Source organism: Lissotriton helveticus, chromosome 7 (assembly GCF_964261635.1).
Source record: "Lissotriton helveticus chromosome 7, aLisHel1.1, whole genome shotgun sequence".
In the NCBI taxonomy this organism is placed as follows: domain Eukaryota; kingdom Metazoa; phylum Chordata; class Amphibia; order Caudata; family Salamandridae; genus Lissotriton; species Lissotriton helveticus.
The window spans coordinates 1,813,277,381-1,813,305,110 of NC_136068.1; positions in this window are offsets into that span (position 1 = coordinate 1,813,277,381).

Consider the following 27,730-nt stretch of genomic DNA (forward strand, 5'->3'; position numbering starts at 1 on the left):
AACACATCATTGTTTTCGGAGATCTTCTGCAGCTGACAGCAGTGAAAGGACAACCTGTGTTCAAAATGCTCACGCATAAAGATACCAGGAAGTGCCTAGGGAGCATTGGCAACGTCAATATATGGTTAAACTTCAATTATGCTGAACTGCATGAAAATATGCGTCAGGCAAAGGATGAAGATTACAAGAATATTCTACAAGATGTTAGAATTGGAAAAGTGACCGAGCATTGGAAAGAAGCTTTACATGCACGATTACTGTCAAATTTATATCCAGAACAAGACGTTGTGCCTGAGAATATTTTTCAGAAAATTACTGAGAAGAAATCTGGAATATGTTTGATGCCAACTCTTGCAGAATGTGCCATCTTCAACAACAAAATGTTGCATTTAGAAAACCAAGAGATTGTGAAACTGGAAGCTATTGACAGAGTAGAGCATATGGGAACAACGATTATTTTGTCTGAGAATTTGAAAACAAAATTGGATTCATTAGAGAAGACTATATCTAAAACTGCAGGTTTTGAAAAGACTCTGAATGTGTGCTTAAACTGTGGTATAATTTTAAGAAGGAATTTACATGTTGAAAGAGGTCTGGTAAATGGATCAATGGGTAATGTTGTTGATTGTGTGAAATACAGAAATAGAGATGGAATTGAATTTTTAAAAATTAAATTTGATGGCATTGAGGAAGTACAGCTATTTGGTCGTTGTTCTGCTAGATTTTTGCTTGTAAAAGACTTATATGTTCGCCGTAAGCAGTTTCCTGTTTGCTTGGCATATGCGGTGACAATCCATAAATCGCAAGGTTTATGTGTAGACAGTGCATTGGTGAATATTGGCAGTTCTGTGTTCAACGAGGGTATGGCATATGTGGCATTGTCACGAGTTAGAACTTTATCGGGATTGTACTTGATTGAGTGTGATGTCACAAACATTTGTGAGGATCTAGATTGTGTTAAGGAATACAATAGGTTAAGAAGAGAGTATGCGCCACATTTGCCTCAATATCCTTTGTTTGAGAAACGTGTGGTAGGCCGGAAACGAAGAAATGTGACCAATAGTAGGGAGGTTGTAGCAAAAAGACGAAAAGTCGATGAACCTGAAATTATAAGCAGAAAGAAAAATGATTCTGTTGAAGATGTTGTTGGTTTTCAATTTGAAAACAGTTCTGGTGTCAACTGCTATCCTAATGTAGTGGTTAATATTTTGTTTTCTCTAGAAAATGTAAAAGAAGAGATTGTGGTCAATTCTGATCAAAGATTTTGCAGTTTGTTAAATTCTGTGTTAGAGAAATGTAGCACTGATAGAACAAAAATAGAAAGTGTGTCTGAAATTCGAAATCTGTTAGACAGATGTTCAGGTCAAACACAATTCTCTCAAAATATTCAGCAAGATTGTCAGGAGTTTTTAATGTATATGCTTGATGTATTGCATGCTGAAGGTGTAGATGTAGATCACCTGTTTGGGCTTTCTTATCAATGGCAGCATGACTGCGAGAACTGTAGGGTATCAAGTACTACTAGTGTAGACTCAGAAAGATTTATATATTTAACTTTGCCAGACAGTAAATCAGTGGCCTTTAATAAGCTAGTAAAAGCAGCTGATCACAACATGGAGTGTAGCCAATGTAAGTCTGAAATGTTGTCAACATTATTTATACGAACATATGGCCAGTATGTCATTTTAATGTTCCAACGATGTAGGCCTGATGGAACAAAATTGACAACTTTAATTAAAAATTTAGTGGCTTCACAGTTGTCAATATCAGGAAGGACTTTTGTAACTGCAGCAATTATATATCATGACGGTCCTTCAATAACATCAGGACATTACACAGCTTATTTAAAGTCTAGAAATGGCTGGCCATTTTGCAATGATTCTGTTTTAACTTTCAAAAAGAAATTGCCTTTTGACCTTAAAAATTCTTACCTGGTGTTTTTAAAACCAAAATTTTAGGGAAGGAATCTCAGGATTTGCTCTGAGGAATTTCAAGAGGTTCTAATGGCTCCTACAAGATTTGGCCTTGAGGATAAGTGTAGTACATAGTCAAAAGTTATTTTTGAGTTTTAAATAGTTCCTGGAAAAAAAGAAGATTTTCTTACAGAAAGTGGTGGGCAGAGATTAGTTCAAGGACAACAGAGTATTTCCCAAAGCAAACGGTGTTCTTACTATAACACTTGACGTCATGGAAAAATAACTGCACTTTGTATGAGTTCAGAAAAATTGTTTCTTTTTATAAGCTAATTCAAGCAGCCAATCAAAACATGGAGTAGAGGGAATGTAAGTCTGCAATGCTGTCTAGATTATTGGTCCAAACTTTTGATTATAATGTCATTTTAAAAATCCAACTATATAAACCTGATGAAAGTAAGTCTTCAACTTTAATTACAAATGTTGTGGCTACACAGTCGTTGATTTTAGGAAGAACATTTGTAACTGCAGCTATTATATGGCATGATGGTCATTTGACAAGATCCGCTTATTACACAGCTTATTGAAAATGTAAAAAAAAATGCTGTTTCGGAAATTATTCCCATTTGACTACGATACAATGTTGTCTTTTTACTTAAAAATATTCTTACTTTCTGTTTTCAGAAAAGAGAATTTAGGGTAGGTAACTGGCGTGTAATGATTCTAGGGGTTAATATAATTTTATCTACTGTTTTATATTGCTTTGTGATTAAAAGTGATGTAGAGAATTAAATAATTGTAGTAGTCATAGAGGTAGTGTAAGTCTGCTTCATAGTAAGCAGTATCAGTGTCATAGGAAATGTAGAACATGAGTGAGCAAGAAGGGTAAGATATTACTAGTCCAGGATTGTGAAAGTGATCTTGAACGTTTTCTTTCTGAAAGTTGCGGAAATACAAAATGACGGGATTTGCTTACAAGAATTCCAAGAGTTATAAATGGCTCTTAGATGATTTGGCCTTGTGGAAACGTGTGGTAGAGAGCGAGAAGTCATTTATTTTATGTAACATATTTTTCAAAACGATGGAGGTTTTCTTTCAGAAAGTGGCGGGCTGAAAGTAAAAACAGCACAACCGAGTGTAAGCTGTTCATAGGACATCCTTCGACGTCATGGAAAGTAAGTTACTTTTGAGGAGTTCTGATTTCTGATTGGTTATGTTATATGTTTTTTTTTAAACACAATCATTTTGATTGTGTTTTTTTTCCCCGCTGTTATATGATGAATACCTTCAAGTCACTATTTTTAGTGAAATTTGATAAATTCTGAGAACAGCAAAAATAAACCATTTAACATGTATAATTAATTCTGTACTTTTTGTATTTATGATATACATTTAGAACTGTGTAGTAGGCATGGAAAAGCTGAGGCTTCTATAAGTGTCAAATTTGTTGCATACAGTGCTCACATTCTACGTAGTGTTTCATATGATAGACAACATCAGCACAATGAGATACGTAAGCAAAGGAAACACAGGTGATGTGATTGTGGAATGAGCAAAAAAAATTGCACGTTTTTCAATTAAATTACCTGTGTATCATAACATTACACATCACATTGTGTAGATGAGGTTTAGGTCTGTTCCAGGAGACAGAGGAGGTCTCACATTTGTTCAAGAGTGCAGTGGACATGACTCACTTCGTTGGTAGGCCTGCACATGTACTCTCTCCTCTATACTCTTCAACAAGCCTAAATTTCATCTGCAACCCTGAGTAGGACTTACCTAAAACAAATATCTGAATAGGCCACACCTTATCAGCATCTAGAAACAATCATTTAAAATGTTAAGTGCAGATTTATGATGGCCATACGCCTCTTTTGCGCTGCTGTTCCGTCACTTTTGTGACGCAGCAGCAGTGTAAAAGATGCACCATGTTGCAAGATAGGCCTTAGTTCATCTCCAGCAAGATACCGTCAGTTTAAAATGTATATAATTAGGACTGTGTAGGGGGCATGCAGAAGCTGAGGCTTCAGTAAGTGTCAAAGTTGTTGCATGCAGTGCTGCACTTCTGGGTACTCTTTCATATGCTAGACTACATCTGCACAATGAGATACCTAAGCAAAGGAAACACAATTGATGTGATTTTGAAATGAGCAAAAAAAATTGCATGTTTTTCAATTACATCACCTGTGTTTCCTAACATTACACATCACATTGTGCAGATCAAGTTTAGGCCTGTCCAAGGAAACAGAGGAGGTCTGGCCTTTGTTCAAGAGTGAAGTGGACATGAATCACTTCATTGGTAGGCATGGACATGTATTATCTTCTCTGTACTCTTCAACAAGCCTAAATTTCATCTGCAACCCTGAGTAGGCCTCACCTCAAACAAACCTCTGGATAGGACACACCTTATTGGCATTCTGAAACAATCATTTAAAATGTTAGGGACAGTTTTATGATGGCTGTGCACCTCTTTTGCGCTGCCGTTGCATCACTTTTGTGAGACAGCAGCAGTGCAAAAGATGCACCATGTTGCAAGATAAGCCTCACTTCATCTGCATCAAGATAGTGTTAGTATAAAATGTATATTTTTATGACTGTGTAGGGGCATGGAGAAGCAGAGGCTTCTGTAAGTGTCAAAGTTGTTCAAAAACTGTTTGTCCTTCAATCTTTTCCCTTGTCTTTTCTAATTTTTAAATACATGTTTTAATATTTTTCAAATGTTTGTTCTCTCTTTCACAGATTGAAAGTATAAAAATAACAAGTGACTAAGTTAACGACAATTATAAGGTAAATGTTTTGTACTCTTTTCGTTACATTTCTATCACATTTAACTTCTATTAGTTTCACTACTTCATTTCTTTAACCCTCACTTTCATGCCTTTGCTACTTCCCTCATTCCTTTCTCTATTACTTACTTACTCTACTCCTTCCACTATTTTTCTCAGTCCGTCTCTTCTCATACTTCCTCACTCTTGTTCACTCACTCCGTCTCTATTACTCTCACTGTCTCTGACTGATCACTCTTTCACTACTTGTTCATTATGCTTTCTCTGTGTAGTTGAAGCACACTAAGGGGCATATTATGAACACAGCCAATAAAATTATTGCTGTTTTTATCGGCTGAAAACTGCTGCAAAAGCGGTTTTAGCGGCAGTTTTCTGCCGCAAAAGCGGCTTTAGCGACACATTTCTGCCGATAAAAGCTGCAAAACTTTTATTGCCTATGTTGATAATATGCCCCTATGTTATTTAGATTTCTTTGCTGTTTCAATTATTCTTTTTCTGTTACTTCTTCTTTTCTGCTTTCTGTTTTTTCTCTCTGTTATTCCACATGTTTTAATCTTATTTTGAACATTCACTCACATTCTCTAAGAAACTCTTCTTTGTTATTCTTCTACTCTCCTTTTTTTCTTTCACTTCCTTATCTATTTTGTTTTTCACAATTATATCCTCTTCCATCTTTTCTTCGGTAAATAAATCTATTAAACAGTATCTCTGGTTTAGTCCCTATAGCTATCTTTCTTTTAACATTACTCTCTGTTTACTTCCCTTATACTTACTCTTCTTTTTTTTTTTTTTTTTCGTTCGCTCCCGGTTCGCGTACCGGAGAGCGAACCGGGAAGCGAACTAAAAGAAATAGAGGTTGCCAGAGTGCTAAACATTCTAGCAATTATTTTATAAAGGGGTGGTAGTTCTGAAAATAACTTTTTTTTTATGTTTTTGTTGTTTTATATATATATTTTTTTTGTTCTGAACATTTTTTGTTTTTTTTGTATTTTTTGAACAATGTTATGTTTTTTTTGGTTTTTTTTGGGGGGAACCAACAAAAAACAGGCATTGGAAAGGGCTCAACAGGAGCAAATTTTTTTTATTTTTTGGGGCGTTTAGAGCACTTGTGGTTTTCATATGCTCTGTTTATCAAAGTAATACTCATATTGCCACGTGAGAGTAAGTTACCGCAATATATACACACTTTCTTCATGTGCACAAAGTTTTCTTGAATGTTTGGCACTGTTTCCCGTGCCTCTGGCCCCGACAGAGTTACCTGTGCCGATGTCCTGGCCACAGGAGTTGGTGGGTTGTCCTGGAGGTCACGCATCTCTGCCCTGCTGTAATTTAGTGGATGCCACCTCTGCATGTGACGGTGCATAGTATAGTTGCCGTAACTATACTTCTTATCTGTGCCTCTAGATAAGTCTTCCTTGCATATGAGGCATGTCACATATCGAGCATTAACTTTTTTTTGTCCTTCAGGAAAAGAAAAAAACTGCCAAATAAAACTATTTTTATGGTGATAATCCGGGGCTCCTCACGTAAAAACTGTGTTGCCTGTATTTCCTCTTCCTCTTCTTCATCCTCTTCCTCCTCTGTGTTGGGAAGGAACTGTGGAGGTGGTCCTCTCTTCCTTGATGGTGGTGGTGGTGGTGGTGGGGGTGCACCAGCTGCAGCTACTAGTGAAGCCATTTTCTACTCAGCAAAATAGGTCTTCCTTTCACAAAGTTGAAAGTCAGAGTGAGAAAAAAGGTGGGGGCTTTCATCATTTTAGAAAAAAAATAGTTCTAAACCAATGAAAAGTGTTATTTTTAGGTCACATGACCTAGCCTTACATCATTAGGAAACCAAAAGTGAAATGAACCAATGAAAAGTTTTATTAACAAGTCACATGACCTGTTACGCTTATGTTACGCGCTGCGGGACGCGCCCCGGATCGCTTCCGGGGAGCTGCGCTTCGCGCCTCGGTTCGCGCTCCGGAGCACTTCCGGGTGCGCTAACGCGGCGTGCCATAAGACGCATTACGCGACAACGCGATACGTCGCGCTTCCGCGAAGCGTCACGATGTTGATTTCTAACGCGGCAGTTGCGCACATGGAACGTTTACCGGTTCGCGGACCGGGTCGCGGCAGCAAATTGAGCTAACGGGAAGCTTCCCGGTTCGCGAACCGGGAGCGAACAAAAAAAAATAATAATAAAAAAAATTATTAATAAACATATAAAATATATTTTTTGATTTAAAGAAGAATACATTTTACAGCTATAGATATTAGCTTTTAAAAAACCAATGAAATTCATTGAAAAAACCATAGGTTATAGACCATATATAGTTAGGAATTAGCATTTACAAAACCTTGAAAATTCACTGAAAAAACCATAGGTTATAGACCATATATCGTTAGGAATTAGCATTTAAAAAACCTTTTTTTACTCACACAAAACCATTGAAATTCCATATATAGTTAGTTGTACTAACTATATATCGCGCACCCGCAATCCACTGCTGATCATGTCACATATTACATCATTCATGACATGGTCAGTGACATCACTGATGACATCACTGATGACATCTCAAATGACATCACTGATGACATCTCAAATGACATCACTGATGACATCACTGATGACATCTCAAATGACATCACTGATGACATCACTGATGACATCTCATTTGACATTACTGATCACATCACTGATAACATCATTCATGTGATAATACGATGAACCTCTTCAGACTCTAATATAACCTTAGATACACTCAGTGTAAATAAACACTCACAGACTGTCACTCATCCATGGAGTTACTCACACACTAGTCAGTCATGCAAAGAATCAATCACACCTCCATTTCCTCAACTATACAGTTATACACACCTTACTTATTCAAACATATACTAACACATATTTACTCTCTTTTACAATGCCTGATACAAGTTCACAATGATCAATACAGCCACTCACACATTCACTGGCTCTTATGCACAGTTATTTATATATGTCAACTGTCACATGTACTGTGTTTTACATATGTACTTACTTTGACATGTAGCACTGAGATATCCATTCACTCACCAATGCACTCAGTCAACCGCCCATACAGGTGTTTCCACATGCACTTTTGAACCCATACATCTAGTGAATCAACTGCTCACACATCTATGCACAGAGTTATACACCTCCCAGCCACCCACACACACACTCAGTCTCCCATACAAATACTTAGGCAATCAACCAATAACCCATATAGTTACTCATATAGGTACTGATCAACACATGCAGCAGTTTACAGAACAACAGACATAATGATGCACAAATTAAGACAGTTTAGTCACTAACCCATGCACTCAGTGAGACACATTTAATCAGTCACTCATACAGTCAGTCATGCACCTAATAAATCCTTCATCCAGACACTTATAAATCCACTCATTCTTCAATATGTAAGACATATTTTAACTTTACAGAAACATACAGTCACTGGATGTTGTCATCAGTGATGTCATCAGTGATGTCATTTGAGATGTCATCAGTGATGTCATCAGTGATGTCATTTGAGATGTCATCAGTGATGTCATCAGTGATGTCACTGACCATGTCATGAATGATGTAATATGTGACATGATCAGCAGTGGATTGCGGGTGCGCGATATATAGTTAGTACAACTAACTATATATGGAATTTCAATGGTTTTTTAAATGCTAATTCCTAACTATATATGGTCTATAACCTATGGTTTTTTCAGTGAATATATATAGAGGTTGAATTCTTGGACACAAAGGTTTATGTAGAAAATGGTGAATTACATACAACATTGCATAGAAAACCTACAGCAGGTAACTCCACGTTACATGCCTCTAGTGCCCACCCCAGACACCTAATTGACAGCATTCCCTATGGTGAGCTTCTTAGAATAAAACGCATATGTAGTGATGAGAAACAACAAACTATATGTATGCAAGAGGCTGTGGAGAGATTCCGTAGGAGAGGTTACACGGCAAAAACTCTACAAAGGGCTTTGGACAAAGCCAATAGTAGATCTAGGGTATCACTATTACCAAATGTAGAAGAAAATGCCTTGCAAGAAAATGAGGATACCTCTAAGATACCCAGGCTGATACTAACCTACAATAACCAGCACCGTCAAATTCGCTCAATAATTAATCAAAATTGGGCGATAGTGCAGACAGATGCAGTCATAACATCAAAATTGCCTCAAAAACCCACAATAACCTTTCGGAGAGGCATTTCGATGAGAAATAAAATAGCCAAAAGCATCCCAGACCTGGGTATCAAGAAGAAGAGCAGTCTTTGGTTACCAGAAAAACAGGGTTTCTTTAAATGTTCATCCTGCCGGGCATGTAAATTTGGAATAACTACCAAAAAGTACACTACACCTTTCAGCCCGAGGGAATTTAAAATTCAGGGATGCTATGACTGCAAGACGGAATATGCAGTTTATATTCTGACGTGTACCTGCGGGCTCAGATATGTGGGTAGCACCAAGCAGCAGGTACACGTCAGAATTTTGCAACATCTCCGTGCTTTCGTGAACAACGACAGTACGTATCCTGTTGCAAGACACTTTAAGGCAGTCCACCAAAACAACTTGGCAGATTTAAAATATTTTGTCATCGGAGCAGTAAATGAGAATCCGTGTGGTGGTAACAGAGAAAAAAGCCTTAGACAGCTGGAATCTAAATTTATTGTAGAACTAGATAGTAGACAGCCTAATGGTTTGAATAATACAGAGGATTTACATCATTTCCTCTAAGATAATATCTATATATATTTTTTGAGGTTAGGACATGTCTGTTTAAGTCTTTCTCAGACTCTTGGGTTTCTGAAAACTAGTCTAAAAACCATACTGCGGCCCTAGTTACGTTTCCACACTCTTTTCTAAAAAATACTTTTTCAATTTTGGTTTTAGTTTTTCACGTTATAAGTATAATTATTTTTATCTTATAAATTTAAAAAAAAACATCTCCCAAAGCTTGTAAATATCAAGTTTTCCTTTTTCTCTTTTAAAAGGAAACAACACTATTATGGAATGGAAAAAATCACTGTAATTTTTGCACTTTAACCGAAGAAATACTTTTATGCTGCTATAAAACATTATATGCACTTTATTTGTGAGTTTGCACATGAGCTCTATTTTGCACAACTCTCCATGTTGCCTAGATCAACATTGATGTAGTCAGGTCCTTACTATTTGGGAATTCATTCCGGTATTTGTGTATAGCCATAAAATTGAGGTATCAATATTTTATAATATATTTCTATTTTTATATTGTATATAGAATGCATATTTATATTTTTATATATATATATATATTTTTTCATATCATATGAGGGAAATGGTTTTTATATATATATTTTTATATGCTGCAGATACACTCATGAAAAATTATGGAGCTATACAAATAAGTGACCATGACTGCAAATTAGGATATGTTCTGTGTCAAGATATCAAATATATCGGTGCACCATGTTTTATTTACTATTTTTTTATGACTGAGCATTTATGCTGTTAGGTTGTTTTGACATGAAATACAACTATATTGGGTAAATTGGTTCTAGAGCAAAAAACTACAAAACCTAGCATACATTCGTATATAGTATTTTTTCTATGTTTAACACTGAGATGAGGTGAAAGCATCACACCAAAAATGTATAAAAATAAAAAGCGGACCATTTGTTTGTTACATTGAGAAAGAATACGGAGGTATTCGAAACGCGTCTGGCTATACTTGAATAATAAAAGACCTGCTGATCCACGAAAATTGGAGTCTGTAATCCGTTCCTTTGGTTTTGTCCCGGCTGGGCTCTGCAGAGGGGAAACGGAGATATAACTATATCAATTGCGGAATATCGGGTTGATTTCGCCTACAGACCCCCTGTCCAGGAAGCGGCTGCTGCAATCAACCCCTTTCTTGTTCGACTTCCGTTAAGGAAACCACTGCGGCGGCCCCCGAGTGAAAAAGCGCGGAGACCAGGCTGCTGTAAGCGCGGCAACTCTAGCGAGGTCGGAGGACCAGCGGGAGCAAAGCGGGAACAGCGGTGAGTGTCCAAGCGCGAATGAGACTCGGTGGGCAGGTGTGGGCAGGCAATACGGCTCTGACATTTGAGCACGGGTCGTGTGATATTTAACACGAAAACAAAATAGCACAAACAGACAACATGTCAGAAGATGAAGTTCGCGCTAGAGAGGCAGCTGCGGAGGATATTTACAGTAAGCTGCCGATTGTGGAAAAGAGGGGAGCAGTAGCGAGCACCACTAACACTGTACAGGTGGACGACTCAGCTAGGACTCTCTTAAGAAAGCTGGAAAAACAACTGAGAGCTGAAGTGACTAAATGGTGGGAGAGAAAATCCCTAAGTAAATATGCAGAAGCTGGGCGAGTCCCACGGGGGCTAAGAATTCTATTGGCTCCTAACTATGAGAATCCAGATCCACAAATGTTGAGAAAATGGGGTACATTGAATCTAGAGGCGTCAATGAATCTAGTCCATCTACTAATTGAATATGCAGAATCTGACAGACTGAAATTACTGGATGAAATTAAAAAGATAAATGAAGAGCTGGCAAAATTGGAACCAAATGACTATATTGCAAAAACACGCAAGGAGATTAAAGATAGGTTGCTGAAACAAGAAGATAAAATCAAACAGCGCAAAGTATATAAATTCGCCCGTGACCTGGCAGACTATGAACAAGGCAGAATCTATACATTTGCTAAAAAATTTGATGTGGCAAAAAAACTAAAAGCAGACTCAAAAAAGACCACAGGGCATGAAGCGAGTGAACAAGCAACTTGCTCAAATCAACTAGCCCCTGACAACAACGATGTTGTAAGCGAACAAAGTGATAATAGTTCAGTCTATAGTGTCAGTGGAACTAACAGCACGGACGATGAGGATACTACTCCCAGAACCCTAAACCTCGGTGAAGAAATTGATTTTTTAATCGAGGACAGATTAAAAACACTGAGGCCAAGGAAGCAACAACAGTCACAGCCACTGGTGACACAAAAACCAGAAATGCCAAAAGGAGGGAAAGGCGCAACAAAACCAAAAGGAAGAGGGAAAAGAAACTATTGGCGCAATCAACAGCAACCAACATAATAGACAAAACAATCATCAATATGACATCTTTAACATTGGACGACAGAGAAGAACAAATCTTAAAATTGGGATTGTCATAATTTTGCACAGACCCGTATAGATATCTTCAGTTATATCAGAAAATTAAAACTGCTTAAATTTTATAAAATCAAAAGTGGACTAGCTAAAAAATCAACTACGGAACAATCAACCTCTGACATTAGACTAATGGTTACTGATGTTGAAGGAATAGTGGCAGCCAGAACTCTAGAAGAGAACATCGATGAGGCAATCGAAAGCAACATGTCTACCCAAGAACATTTACAAGCAGCTTCAATAGCTCAACTGGGGGCTGGCAAGAGCCCATTTAAGCCAAAATCAGTCTTTGTACCCATCATGCCCAAAGATGCAATCGATATTTTCAACGATAGGGTAACAGAGGATATAAAAAATCTACACTATCAAGTGAGTCATCATTCCAAGAAACTAAGTCAAAACGACCTGGAATATAATCGATTAATGACTAAATTAGGTACCAACACTGAGATCATCATAAAAGCTTCGGATAAAGGCGGCAATATAGTACTGTGGCCTAAGCAAGACTATATAAGAGAAGCCAATCGACAGCTGTCAGATACCCTGTGTTATGTGGAAACAACTAATAAAGAATACACAAGGGCTTTGGAAACTTTGCGGAAACATCTACTTCAATGCAAGAGAGATAGTATGATCTCTAAAGAGGAATATAATTTTCTATGCAATGACTCACCTGTTTTGCCATCTATATACTTTCTCCCGAAAACTCATAAGGAGAGAACCCCGGTCCCGGGACGCCCAATAATATCGGCGATTGAAAGTGCAAGTGAGCACCTATCACAATACATTGATTTCTTCTTACAAGATTTGGTCAGGGATTTACCTTCCTATGTTAAGGATACGGGTGATTTTTTAACAAAAATCAGTAACATCAAATGGGAAGACAATATGAGAATGTTAACATTAGACATTGAATCCTTATACACTTGTATAGATCACCAAGTAGGATTGGATGCTATTAAACATTTCTTGTCTTCAAGACCTATCGAATATTACGAACATAACAAAGTAATTATGAGAAGTATTGACTGGTGCCTAAACAATAACTTTTTTGCATTTTCTAAAAAAATATACAGACAGTGCAGGGGCGTGGCAATGAGGTCTTGCTTCTCCCCCAGCTATGCCTGTTTAGTGGTTGGCTGGTGGGAGGAGCATATATTGAGGAAAGAATTATCGTCAAAATATGGTAACAATATAACAATTTGGCTACGTTATATAGACGATGTCTTTTTGTTGTGGAGAGGGGACAATGAAAGTGCAAATGCTTTTTTACAGGATATCAATGTGAACAAAATGAATCTGAATTTTACTTCAAACATGAGTTGTACTGAGGTTGAATTCTTGGACACAAAGGTTTATGTAGAAAATGGTGAATTACATACAACATTGCATAGAAAACCTACAGCAGGTAACTCTACGTTACATGCCTCTAGTGCCCACCCCAGACACCTAATTGACAGCATTCCCTACGGTGAGCTTCTTAGAATAAAACGCATATGTAGTGATGAGAAACAACAAACTATATGTATGCAAGAGGCTGTGGAGAGATTCCGTAGGAGAGGTTACACGGCAAAAACTCTACAAAGGGCTTTGGACAAAGCCAATAGTAGATCTAGGGTATCACTATTACCAAATAGAAAATGCCTTGCAAGAAAATGAGGATACCTCTAAGATACCCAGGCTGATACTAACCTACAATAACCAGCACCGTCAAATTCGCTCAATAATTAATCAAAATTGGGCGATAGTGCAGACAGATGCAGTCATAACATCAGAATTGCCTCAAAAACCCACAATAACCTTTCGGAGAGGCATTTCGATGAGAAATAAAATAGCCAAAAGCATCCCAGACCTGGGTACCAAGAAGAAGAGCAGTCTTTGGTTACCAGAAAAACAGGGTTTCTTTAAATGTTCATCCTGCCGGGCATGTAAATTTGGAATAACTACCAAAAAGTACACTACACCTTTCAGCCCGAGGGAATTTAAAATTCAGGGATGCTATGACTGCAAGACGGAATATGCAGTTTATATTCTGACGTGTACCTGCGGGCTCAGATATGTGGGTAGCACCAAGCAGCAGGTACACGTCAGAATTTTGCAACATCTCCGTGCTATCGTGAACAACGACAGTACGTATCCTGTTGCAAGACACTTTAAGGCAGTCCACCAAAACAACTTGGCAGATTTAAAATATTTTGTCATCGGAGCAGTAAATGAGAATCCGTGTGGTGGTAACAGAGAAAAAAGCCTTAGACAGCTGGAATCTAAATTTATTGTAGAACTAGATAGTAGACAGCCTAATGGTTTGAATAATACAGAGGATTTACATCATTTCCTCTAAGATAATATCTATATATATTTTTTGAGGTTAGGACATGTCCGTTTAAGTCTTTCTCAGACTCTTGGGTTTCTGAAAACTAGTCTAAAAACCATACTGCGGCCCTAGTTACGTTTCCACACTCTTTTCTAAAAAATACTTTTTCAATTTTGGTTTTAGTTTTTCACGTTATAAGTATAATTATTTTTATCTTATACATTTTAAAAAAAACATCTCACAAAGCTTGTAAATATCAAGTTTTCCTTTTTCTCTTTTAAAAGGAAACAACACTATTATGGAATGGAAAAAATCACTGTAATTTTTGCACTTTAACCGAAGAAATACTTTTATGCTGCTATAAAACATTATATGCACTTTATTTGTGAGTTTGCACATGAGCTCTATTTTGCACAACTCTCCATGTTGCCTAGATCAACATTGATGTAGTCAGGTCCTTACTATTTGGGAATTCATTCCGGTATTTGTGTATAGCCATAAAATTGAGGTATCAATATTTTATAATATATTTCTATTTTTATATTGTATATAGAATGCATATTTATATTTTTATATATATAGATATATTTTTTCATATCATATGAGGGAAATGGTTTTTATATGTATATTTTTATATGCTGCAGATACACTCATGAAAAATTATGGAGCTATACAAATAAGTGACCATGACTGCAAATTAGGATATGTTCTGTGTCAAGATATCAAATATATCGGTGCACCATGTTTTATTTACTATTTTTTTATGACTGAGCATTTATGCTGTTAGGTTGTTTTGACATGAAATACAACTATATTGGGTAAATTGGTTCTAGAGCAAAAAACTACAAAACCTAGCATACATTCGTATATAGTATTTTTTCTATGTTTAACACTGAGATGAGGTGAAAGCATCACACCAAAAATGTATAAAAATAAAAAGCGGACCATTTGTTTGTTACATTGAGAAAGAATACGGAGGTATTCGAAACGCGTCTGGCTATACTTGAATAATAAAAGACCTGCTGATCCACGAAAATTGGAGTCTGTAATCCGTTCCTTTGGTTTTGTCCTGGCTGGGCTCTGCAGAGGGGAAACGGAGATATAACTATATATATATATATATGTATATATATATATATATTACCTACTGGCGGTCGCCAGTAGGTATATATAGTTAGGATTTTTTCTCTATGGGATTTTTGAAAATTCTATGTCTAATAACTTTGGCGTTTGTGGACGGAATTGGCTGAAATTTTCAGGAAAATGGAACATTTTGTTTCTGAGCAGCCCCTGAAAATTGGGGGGGGGTCGTCAAGGGGGGGCCGAGAAAAAAGGGGGGTCCCAAAACGTGTTTTCCATAGGGCGGTTGGCCTCACTTTTAGCCCGAACGGCTGAATGGATTTGCACGAAACTTGGCAAAATTGTAGGGACTGGTAGCCCGATGTGCCTTTGCTAGGTCTCAATATATGTGCTCCAGTGGATTTTGAGAAATTAACGTTCAAAAAAAGATATATATCAGTAACAGCGGACCGGGCAGCGCTCCAGTTCGCGTACTTTTCGCGTTACGGAGCTTTGTGAAGCGAAGCTGATTGGTTCTCCGGCGTCTGTAAACATTCCAAACAGTCCGTAGCGGCCGCCATCTTGTCTCTCGGTAGGATCGAGAGACGAGAGGAGGCCAAAGCGAAGGGGCAAATGACCATAAGGGGGCATAGTAGATCCTCCCTGACCCCCTAGGTTTGATGTGGAGGTTTTAAAAGGGCCCCTCGGGGCAAAAAAAATAAAAATAATAATAATCGAACGGCTGAATGGATTTGCACGAAACTTGGCAAAATTGTAGGGACTGGTAGCCCGATGTGCCTTTGCTAGGTCTCAATATATGTGCTCCAGTGGATTTTGAGAAATTAACGTTCAAAAAAAGATATATATCTGTAACAGCGCTCCGCTTCGCGTACTTTTCACGTTACGGAGCTTTGCGAAGCTGATTGGTTCTCCGGCGTCTGTAAACATTCCAAACAGTCCGTAGCGGCCGCCATCTTGTCTCTCGGTAGGATCGAGAGTCAAGAGGAGGCCAAAGCGAAGGGGCAAATGACCATAAGGGGGCATAGTAGATCCTCCTTGACCTCTTAGGTTGGATGTGGAGGTTTTAAAAGGGCCCCCCGAGGGGCTAAAAAAAAAAAAATAATAATAATCGAACGGCTGAATGGATTTGCACGAAACTTGGCAAAATTGTAGGGACTGGTAGCCCGATGTGCCTTTGCTAGGTCTCAATATATGTGCTCCAGTGGATTTTGAGAAATCAACGTTCAAAAAAAGATATATATCTGTAACAGCGCTCCGCTTCGCGGAGATAACATTATCTCCCTATTACCTAGCTGTTGCTAACACCAGTTAGCGACCGCTAGTAGGAGATAGCGACCATCTTGGGCTCCACTTTGCATGTCAGTGATATTTATCACTAATGACATGCAAAGTGGGCATGTCAAGATGTTAGAGACTGGAAAAAGTCGCTAACATCGCTATCTTCTATTACCAACTTTTGGAGATATTCGCACTAAGCGCGAATATCTCTAAAAAGTAACACCTGCCCTGAGCAGTTCTTAGCCATGTTATCCAATGGGAGGTGGATAACATGGCTAAGAGCATTAGCTCGGTAATGCATGAATATCGCTGACTTTTCAGCGATATTAATGCATTGCGGTCGTTTTTCATCGCATTTGCGATAAACCTTGATAATAGCAAGGTTTATCTGCGATAATTTCTGACGATGCTTAGCGGTAAAAAATTTGTTGCTAAGCATCGTTAGGGATAAATATCGCTTAACTTTGGTAATATGCCCGAACGTCTGTTAACGTTCGATTCGAAGGAAATCAGGAAGTGTTGAAAAACATTGTCTGCGCCATCTTGCCTTTTTTCAAATGCCACACTTTTGTCGTGCACGGCAGCCATTTTAGATGCCTTGACCAGACCCACTCTCTGTACGCTGTCGATCCTTAGCATGGCTCCCCACCCTCGCAAGCATCTCCCCCAGGCACTGGTCACCCCGCTCTCTGTCTTATGCATGGGTAATAAACCTCCCCCCATCTGCGCTGCTCTTCCCTGAGAATCACACCCTGTGCCCGCCCGACACCTCCCTTTCGCCCTATTCACTACCGCACCCTCTGACACTCCTTTTCCTCTGTGTCCAATTGTCCAGGCCGGTCCTAGGCTATCAGCTAGCCCTGCAGATGTAGTTTATGGCCCCAGCTGTAAAGAATCACCCCTCTTCAAAGGAGTTATAGTAGATCAAGGCCCACACCCGATGAGATCCGTCACACCACAGGCGTTCCTACTATCTGAAAACCATCCTGTATTGTGATTGGGGAGGGGACCGAGCCTGAAGCGGAAGATTCCAGGGATGACTCTTTGTACATCAAAGTTTTTACAATTATGTGTCACATTAAAAATATATAGCACTCCAACAAAGTAGTAAGATTATAAAACTTTAATAACTTATAAATATATACAACAAAACAAAAACAGTAAAAACATTTAAACATTTTTAGGGAAAATGAAGGAAAATGAAGGAAGTAGCGGTCGGCTGTGCGAATAGTCCCAACGTAGCACAGGTGATGTTGCCTGGGTGCCGCACTGATTTCGGTATCCGGCGTGGGGCGTCGCGGGGGGTGGGTCATCGGTAGCGGTCTGTTGTGCGAATAGTTCCAAGGCAGCAGAACGATGGCACCAAGGTGATGTCCAGTAAGTTGCCGCTCTCCGAATAACGGCGTGGGGCGCCCTGGGGGGGGGAGGCGGCGTGAACGGGCCTCTCCAGGTGGAGTTTCGTCTGCTGTAGTGGGGCGCCCCTTTACCGTTTCAGTTGCCATTCCGTCCGCTTTTGGTCCACTGTGTCAAAAGCCGCAATTCAGCTGAGTTGCGCCCACTCTTGCGGTGCAGCGATAGGCGGCTGTCACAGGACTCTCAAAATGGCGGCAGGCTCTTTCCTTTTTGGGCCTGGTCCACTGAAATGGCCCTGGGACACCTTGGAAATCGCACGCTTGTCTGCTAGGTCTTGGACCCCATTCTCGAAAGCGTCCCCTCCGCCTTGAGGATTCAACAAAAGTTTTGGGGGCCCCCGACTCCTGCAGGCTTCTGGTGGGGAGCGGCTGCCATGATTGCTCGCGGAATGACCACGACGGAGCCACGAGATGGTGGTGCTTTCATGTTGACGCCAGCTTCAGTCTGAAATATCCAGAAACAAGGTGGGGCTTTCATCGTTTGGGGAAAAAAAAAGTTTTCATCCAATGAAAAGTGTTGTTTTTAGGTCATATGATCAAGCCTTCCATCATTAGGAAACCAAAAGTAAAATGAACCAATGAAAAGTTTTATAAACAAGTCACATGACCTGTTATGCGGCATAGGGTATAAAATGCGGAGAAAATACGTTGGCACGTGAGGCGGCGTCAGTAGCGGAACAATGTGCGAATAGGCCGAAGGCAGCACAACGCGCCAAGATCCGGATGGCACCGAGGTGGTGTCTAGTAAGTTGCCGCACTGGTGTGGCCATCCTACAATGCTGAAAGTCGGCGTGGGGCGCCCCGTTGGCCTGTGAGATGGCGTCAGTAGCGGACCGATGTGCGAATGGGGCCAAAGGCAGCGCAACAATATTTTCTGAATAGAAGACACCACAAGGCGCTGAGATGCGAACATCCGGATGGCACCGAGGTGGTGTCTAGTAAGTTGCCGCACTGGTGTGGCCATCCTACAATGGTAAAAGTCGGCGTGGGGCGCCCCGTTGGCCTGTGAGATGGCGTCAGTAGCGGACCGATGTGCGAATGGGGCCAAAGGCAGCGCAACAATATTTTCCGAATAGAAGACACCACTAGGCGCTGAGATGCCAAGATCCGGATGGCACCGAGTTAGTGTCTAGGTTGCCGCACTGGTGTGGCCATCCTACAATGCTGAAAGTCGGCGTGGGGCGCCCCGTTGGCCTGTGAGATGGTGTCAGTAGCGGACCGATGTGCGAATGGGGTCAAAGGCAGCGCAACAATATTTTCCGAATAGAAGACACCACTAGGCGCTGAGATGCCAAGATCCGGATGGCACCGAGGTGGTGTCTAGTAAGTTGCCGCACTGGTGTGGCCATCCTACAATGCTGAAAGTCGGCGTGGGGCGCCCCGTTGGCCTGTGAGATGGCGTCAGTAGCGGACCGATGTGCGAATGGGGCCAAAGGCAGCGCAACAATATTTTCTGAATAGAAGACACCACAAGGCGCTGAGATGCCAAGATCCGGATGGCACCGAGGTGGTGTCTAGCAAGTTGCCGCACTGGTGTGGCCATCCTACAATGCTGAAAGTCGGCGTGGGGCGCCCCGTTGGCCTGTGAGGTGGCGTCAGTAGCGGACCGATGTGCGAATGGGGCCAAAGGCAGCGCAACAATATTTTCTGAATAGAAGACCGAGGTGGTGTCTAGCAAGCTATGCAGCTGAGTTGCGTGCGCACTTGCGGCGAATAGGTCGAAGGCAGCACAACAATGTTTTCTGAATAGGAGACACCACAAGGCGCTGAGATTCGGTTACCACCGAGGTGCCGTCTAGCAAGTTGCTGCACTGGTGTGGCCATCCTACAATACTGCTCCGAATAACGGCGTGGGGTGCCCGAAGGGGGGGGGAGGCGGCGTGAACGGGCCTTCCCAGGTGGAGGCTCGTCTGCTGTAGTGGGGCGCCCCTTTACCGTTTCAGTTGCCATTCAGCTGAGTTTCGGCCGCTCTTGATGCTACAGCGACAGGTGGCTGCAACAGGACTCTCAAAATGGCGGCCTGTTCTTTGGATTTGGGCCTGGTCCACTAAAATGGCCCTGGGACACCTTAGAACTCGGACGCTTGAATTTTTTTTCCTTTCCTCTACATGCAAAAAAAGCTAAATGCCCGGTACGTTACACGCTTCATCTGCCACGATGTACTCTCCAGAGGAACCGAAAAAAAATATAGTTATGGTAACTATACCATGCATCGTCATATGGAGAGGTGGCACCGATTAATTATAGTGCTGCATAAAAGAGAGATTTGGAGAAGAACCCCCGACCTGCCAGTACATTCATCAAATAAGTGGCACTGACAGCATCAGAGGCAAGGGAAACGGTCCCAAATATTTAGAAGAAGTTTGGAAAGATTAAAATGACATGTTTAGATTGTGGCAAATTAATTTCATGTGGACAGATGAGTGTTACTCTAATAAATACAGCATATGAACATCATCATAGTCGATGGTTGGTAGAGACATTTTGACTATATCCTGGACCTGCCCGTCCTCGCCCAAATGGCGCCGGAATAAATGGGACTCGTAACTCCTTGTTGTGTACTTGTTGTAAAACTTTGATATCACGAGATACGTATGCAGTTTTGAAGCACATGGCGGGCGGGGACGAGAATAGATTGAATATTTCGACATCTCTATTGATATTAAGTTGTGATGTGTTATTGATTACTGTACTATTGAAAGTTCGAATTAACATCACCCATGGTACTTGCCCGCAAATGTATATCTAGATAATTTTATTGTAACTGGCCCTGTCGTATTTTAATTATAAAATGTACGTCCACCGATTCCGCAACTGTTAGACACCTTAGTTCTTGCAACCTAATGGCCCGCCCGTAACGTTTCTCTACAGTGTAAATGTCTCCTCATCATATACGATTACAGTTTGCTCCGTGGCCGGCGCACGTGGTTATAGGCCCGTATTTGTATACTGACATTTTCACAATAAAGGTTTTTAAAAGAAAAAATGGTAGTAGTATTTACATTGGTAAAGTTTTTAATAATAGTCACTGTTTTAGAATCAGTAAAAGGCAAGTGAAATAAAGCAGACCAATTACATGAAGGGTAAAAGGTATAATACGCAGGAACGCAGTAAAGATAAATGGTCAAGGGCTGTTGTGTTTTCTACTCCTGCAACATAAAGTGATCGATAAGAATCTCATATTCAAGCGTATCGGCGACTAAGACAGCAGGTCGACCCTCTTTTGCTCAACGGCTCCGTCATGGGACGAAGAAACGCCCTTTTTCTCGAAAAAAGAATATATTTTACTTGCAGGACAGTTGTAAATTTTCCGGGAAAGTACATTAGCCTGGAACATTATAACATATATGTTTAAGAAAAAATAATGTTCGGAAGTAATAAAAAGCGTAATTTTCAGGTCATATGACCAAGCCTTTCATCATTAGAATAAGAAAAGTAAAATGAACCAATGAAAAGTTTTATTGACAAGTCACATGACCTGTTATGCTTACGTTACGCGCTGCGCGTCGCGCCTGGATCACTTCCGGATGCGCTAACGCGGCGCGTCATATGACGCATTACGCGACAACGCAGGTCCAGAATATAGTCGAAATGTCTCCACCAACCAGCGGTCGGAACACAACCCTTTTCAGCAGGCTAAATAGTTCTGTTAAATGACAACAGAACGGACAGGCAACAGGAACCATCAGTCAAAGAGGGGAGGGCTAGTTCTTCTCTACCGGGTTACGTAGGGGCGCTACCGGAACTGATCGAATTGGTAGTCTACAGTGTTTCTGGATGTTTCAGACTGAAGCTGGGGTTAGCATGAGAGCACCACCATTTCGTAGCTCCGTCGTGGCCATTCCGCGAGCAATCATGGCAGCCGCTCTTTATCGTTATTTTGGGCGGGGTGGGTGGCGGAGTCGAGCTGTATTGCAGCCATCATGGTGTGGAGTTTAGTTCATCTCACTAGTTTCGTATTTGTCATGAGGGGTTGTTCCTAATGTTTCTATTTTAGCGAGGTCAAAAAGAGATCCCATTAGTGGCCTACTGATTTTGCTCGATTCCTTATGATTTTTCGTTATCTGCAAAGACTAAACAGAGTATTGCGACTCTGTGTTTGTTTGTAAATAGAGAATGAACCAAAGAGAACCAATTCTAAAACAGTAAATGCTTGGATAACAATCAATCAAATGGAGAGAGAAGCAGGCACGACGTATTACAACGGGGGCAAAGGCCTGCGTTAACTACCTTTCACTATCTGCAAAGAGAGAGTACTCCTAATAGAAATGAGGGGGGGGGGCAGCATTCAAAGCAGATCAGTGTGCATAAACACGAAAATGTTTTTACTTACCACGTATTTGACATTCGACAGCTTATGATATTTGCTATTAAAAAACCATTGAAATTCACTGAAAAAACCATAGGTTATAGACCATATATAGTTAGGAATTAGCATTTACAAACCTTGAAAATTCACTGAAAAAACCATAGGTTATAGACCATATATAGTTAGGAATTAGCATTTACAAAACCTTGAAAATTCACTGAAAAAACCATAGGTTATAGACCATATATAGTTAGGAATTAGCATTTAAAAAACCTTATTTTACTCACACAAAACCATTGAAATTCCATATATAGTTAGTTGCACTAACTATATATCGCGCACCCGCAATCCACTGCTGATGATGTCACATATTACATCATTCATGACATGGTCAGTGACATCACTGATGACATCTCAAATGACATCACTGATGACATCTCACTTGACATCAATGATCACATCACTGATGATATCATTCATGTGATAATACAATGCATCTCCTCACACTCTTATATAACCTCCGTTACACCCAGTGTTAAATAGAGAGTATAATTTTTGAAACCATTGACACACCAATACTAGTTACTACATACGCACTCACTGATTCCTATGTCTACACACACATTCACTCATACAATCATTCAAACATACAATCACTCATCTTTACAACACTATCATATGCACTCATACACCTATACAGACACTCACACTCTGCCACTCATCCATGGAGTTACTCACACACCTAGTCAGTCCTGAAAAGAATCAATCACACTTCCATTTTCTCATCTATACAGTTAAACACAGAACACCTTACATTTTGAAACATATACTAACACATACTTACTCTCTTATAGAATCACTGATACAAGTACACATTGATCTGCACAGAGTCACACACCTCCCAGCCAGCCATACACACACTCAGTCTCCCATACAAATACTTGTGCAACCAATCAATAACCCATATAGCTACTTATATAGCTACTGATCAACACATGCAGCAGCTTGCACAACAACAGACATACTGATGCACACTTTCAGACAGTTTAGTCACTAACCCGTGCATTCAGTAAGACGCATTTAATCACTCACTCATACAGTCAATCACGCACCTACTAAAACCTTCATTCAGACACTTATACATCCACTCATTCTTCAATATGTAAAACATATTTAAACTTTACAGAAACACATAATCACTGGATGTTGTCATCAGTGATGTCACTGACCATGTCATGAATGATGTAATATGTGACATCATCAGCAGTGGATTGCGGGTGCGCGATATATAGTTAGTGCAACTAACTATATATGGAATTTCAATGGTTTTGTGTGAGTAAAATAAGGTTTTTTAAATGCTAATTCCTAACTATATATGGTCTATAACCTATGGTTTTTTCAGTGAATATATATATATATATATATATATGTGTGTGTGTGTGTGCATATGTGTCTGTAAATATTACCTACTGGCAGTCGCATATAAGTATTTATAGTTACAACCATGTTGCCATGGAAAAGCGCTTTTTAACTTGCCCAGATCTTTAGGGCCGGTTGACGAATCTTCATAAAAGTTTCCCCAAAAATGTACTTATTGTTGCTCCTGGGAAGATCCCGGGTTATCAGTCAAGCAGACAGCACAGCAAAAGGGGGGGTTTCAAAAATGTGGGTATCCTATGTTAATTCCCATAGGTTTTTTAGGTACAAATACATTCCCAACAACTGAACGGAATGGCAACAAATTTGCCTTTTTCTGATTTGGCAGAAACCCTTTCAGTAGTTTTGGAAATATTAAGGAAAATCCAAATTTGCATTACATAGGGGATCCAACAGTCCCTGTGCTCAAAACTGATTGGCTGCTAACATTTCAAACCAGGAAGATTTGGCATCCATCTTGGGACTCGATTTAAAAAAAAGATAAGTTTCAGGTTAGGAATGCCCTGTCTCCCTAGGCCTCTTGAGAAGTCCCAGAGGGACACAGTCAGGGCAAAAAAAACATTACAAATTAGGGATGGAGCCATGCTGGAGCCACAGCTCCAGCCAATAAGTAAAAAACTAAAATTACACGGGCTCCTGCGATTATTTAATATTTAGCCCCCCAGTGGGCAAGGTCCCAGGGGCATGTGGGAATAAATAAAATGATATAGGTAGGCTTGCACAGGCTCTCCTTCTTGTGCCCTGGAGACTTCATAGGGCTTATTGAAAAGAACTGGTGGATCTTGTGGTCATCTCCGTACCCCACAGCCCGCCACCTCTATGGGTCTATTGCTAAACTAATTGGGGGTCCTTCCTGACACTCCGTGCCACATGGACCACCACTCCCTGTGCTATCTTATATATAATGACAGGTCCTCACGGATGCCCGGGCACTGGGAACCACAAACTTCCTAGAGCAGGCCCAACTAAATTAAGGAGAAGGCACATGCTCCCCTCCGGTAGCCATAGATGTCCCTTGGGACCCACACCCTCCTGCTGTAACCCAAGTTGCCCACCCCCAGGACATAGCTCTTTCATGTGGCTTGATGGGTGCTTTAATTAATCCCTTCAAGGTATAGCAAATACTCAATAATCAGCATGTGGGTACAGGGAAATGCTCTTGCTTGCTGCTTGGCAGCAAAGTATTCGGCTGTTTCCTTGCCTTCTGTCAAGTGAGCATGGATAAAGATGCATTGGCTTCCCACCCAGGGGGCTGCATGTTTAGCAGCTCCCTGTGTGTGAAAGCGACGCCGGTTCCCACGGAGGCGGGGAGCCGGCAGTGAATGCATCATCATTGAGACTCCCCAGTGGTCCCGTAGCATGCAGCACCCATGAGACATGGTCAGGCCCATGGATGGGGTCCCCAGGGCCAAACATGGCCAGGGGGGAGGGGGCATGAAGCTTCCCTCCTCAATTTAAAATAAATATATTAAACGTACGGACCCCAGTCGTAGGGTTACAGGGGCCAAAATCAGCCGGAGTTTGTGTGGGGCGCACAGCCCTCCTCCCCAATTAAATATAAATTAACAGGCCAGGTTCTGTGGGATAGGGTCCCCATGGCTGAAATTGGTCTAGGGAGGCATACCATGTGACCCCCTTCCCCAAATAAAAAAATAAAAGACTGGGCCTTAGGGGATGGGATTCCAGGGGCCAAAATCAGCTTCTGGAAGGGGGCCACACAGATCTCATTCCCAATAGAAAATATATAAATTAAAAGACCAAGTCCCAGGGTATGGGGTCAACCGGTGGGGCTCCATGGCCCCCTCCCCATTTGGTAAAGGGTTTGCTGACAGCTCATCCGAGGCACCACTCCCTATGTCCACCACTATGCAAACATGCCTTATGGCACACTACTGGTTTGGGGATGAAGTTCCGTTGGATGTTGAGGGTCCTTGATGACCAAGTAGCCCTCCTGTTTCCTCTAGTAAGTCAACACAGTGGGATTGCTGAGAGCTGGTTGGAGGACCTACCCCCTTTGTCCACCACTCTGCAATGTGCCTCTTGGTCCATTACTGGTTGGGGGATGAAGTCATCTTGGATGCTTAGATTGCTTGTTGGAGGCATGCCCTTTCACCACCACTCTGCAAACGCACCACCGGTATTAGTACTGGTTATGGGGAGGAAATCCCTTTGAATGATGAGGGTTCTTGAGGGCCAAGAAACCCTCCAATTATCAGCATTAAGCCACACACAGCAGGCTCTTGTAAATTGATTATATTTCCCATATGAGGTTCCTTTCTTTCCTTTCTCTGGGTCGTTAGGTCGATGTGTCGCTCCTCCACAGTATCTGCATGTTCGTGGGCGCCCTGGTGTTTACTCTGACTTGTTCTGCCCAGTTTGGGGTATTACAGCATTGAGGGACTCCTTAAAGGACAAGGGCGGGGATGTTTACTATTAATGTTAGTGATTTGTCCCTTCCTTATGCCAGTGGATCATATCTCTAGGCTACTGCCACATTTCTGGAGGAAATTGTGCTTTCTTTTGTGTGGCTGGGGTTGTTTGTACTGTCGTAGGAGGCCTTTCTTGCTTGGCCGGTGTGTGTGTGTTTCTTACCGCTGCACTTCACATCTGACATGGGCTTCGATTGGAATTCATTGAGCATATTATCAAGCACATTATCGCCGCTTTATCGGCAGTTTCCTGCCGATAAAAGCGGCTATAATGTAACGCTCTTTCTTGATAATATGCCCCTAAATTTTTGTATTCAACATGGCTTGTTGAACTTGAACTATTCACGTTTCGGATTAACAGCCTTCATCAGGAAGCCATGGTAACTGGAAACCTATAAAAATATGTATATAAAAAGAAAACCTGGGTTAGGGTCCATAAGCCCTTCAAAACATGATTAATATATTATTTTAGTAAGTGTGTCACAAGTCCAGTGCACACTTGTAAGTGCACAAAAAATCATTCGAACACTGGCTCTAGGCAATGAAGCCATACAGGCCAAAAAGACAGAAACCAATGCTTATCCGGTTCCTCAAGGAAAGGAATGCCATGCGTTTACTGCACAACAGGACTTGAGGCAGTGCCAGCTCCATTTGTACTCGAATTGGGACATGTATTGAGGAGCAAAAATAATATAAGCAGTATCCCTGCAATTGGTAGCAGGACCAGTGGAAGTCCTCCAAAAATGCTTCTTAGGACAAACTAGATGAAAGATGGAATAACACCAAACACTGTGTGGAAGGTGCTAACCAATCCAGAGCCAATGCTTTTGACACACTATACAATTCCAGTTGTACTAGACAATTTAAAAAATATGATGGACACCAAAATGTCCCCGAAAGTGGTTAAGAGAAGCGCCTGTATCTCCGGAGAGGAATACGCCACCTGAACATCAAACTGCTCCTTGGCTACATCTTTTTGAAACAATAAGGCTTCCAGTTTTTTCAGGATTTCAAATTAAAATTTTAAAGCGTTATTTGGTTTAAAATCACAACCTATAAAAGCATCCTAAAAATCATAAACATCTCCACATCACAAGGTTATAAAATACATTAAAAACAACAAATCAGGTTAAGATTCCAGCAACAGACACCAACAGCCCATGTACATAAGGTGGTATATGCAAAATGTCTAGTTTGGTACAGTACTTAGGCAGAAGGATTTCTTCTATTCACAATATATACAGTTAAGTATATTTGAAATTGGCCATGAAATTTAGCAGCTCAACAACAGTCCCCAGAGATCAATAGGCAAAAAGTGCAAAGTGTAAAAACTACCATTTCAAGCATGGATTTAAGTCCATTCATACCTATGTTTTTCTCATAAACATACCAAGCTAAACAGCATAATTAACTTTTTCCATCAATATTTCTACAAAATATGCTACAAAAAGTGCAAAAGTGCTAAGATATTTAGTATACATAACACAGGATATAATTTGGGACATCATAAATTTGTGACCTGATTACTTCTGTTTTTCTCACCATATATAAGGCTAAAATACATTTAATTACAAATTTCATCAATA